The following is an 813-nucleotide window of genomic DNA, read 5'->3' as shown; positions in this document are numbered from 1 at the left end:
AAATAACTCCATAAAACATGAATGCTTATGAATTTGAGAAAACGACCCCATAGAAGTGGTATATTTATCAATATTAGAAAATAACCTCGTAAAACATGTCTATTTATGAATTTGAGAAAACAGCCCCATGATAGTGCAAATAATTTAATATAAGAAAACGACCCGTACAAGTGGTATATTTATCAATATAAGAAAATAACCCCGTAAAACGTGTATATTTATAAATTTGAGAAAACAACCCCGCAAATAGGGTATGTTTGTCAATATAAGTAAACAACCTCGTTAAACGTGTATATTTTTGAATTTGAGAAAAGAATCCCATAATAGTGCTAATAATTTAATATGAGAAAACGACCTCGTAATAGTGGTATATTTATCAAAACAAGAAAATAACTTCGTAAAGTGTGTATATTTATGAATTTAAGAAAATGACCTTGTAAATGGAGTATATTCGTCGATATAAGAAAATAGCCTCGTAAAAAGTGTATATTTATGAATTTGAGAAAACGACTCCATAATAGTGCTAATAATTTAATATTGACAAGACGACTCTAGAAAAGTGGTATATTTATCAATATAAGAAAATAACCCTGTAAAACGTGTATATTTATGAATTTAAGAAAACGACCCCGTAGAAGTGGTATATTTATCCATATAAAAAAGTAACCCCGTAAACCGCATATATTTATAAATTTGAGAAAACAACCCCATAATAGTGCTAATAATTTAATATGAGAAAACGACCCCGTAAAAGTAGTATATTTATCAATATAAGAAAATAACTCCGTAAAACGTGTATATTTATGAATTTGA

Source organism: Ricinus communis, chromosome 4 (genome assembly GCF_019578655.1).
Source record: "Ricinus communis isolate WT05 ecotype wild-type chromosome 4, ASM1957865v1, whole genome shotgun sequence".
Classification (NCBI taxonomy): domain Eukaryota; kingdom Viridiplantae; phylum Streptophyta; class Magnoliopsida; order Malpighiales; family Euphorbiaceae; genus Ricinus; species Ricinus communis.
The sequence above is the reverse complement of the archived record's forward strand: the minus strand, read 5'-3'. Positions refer to the sequence as shown.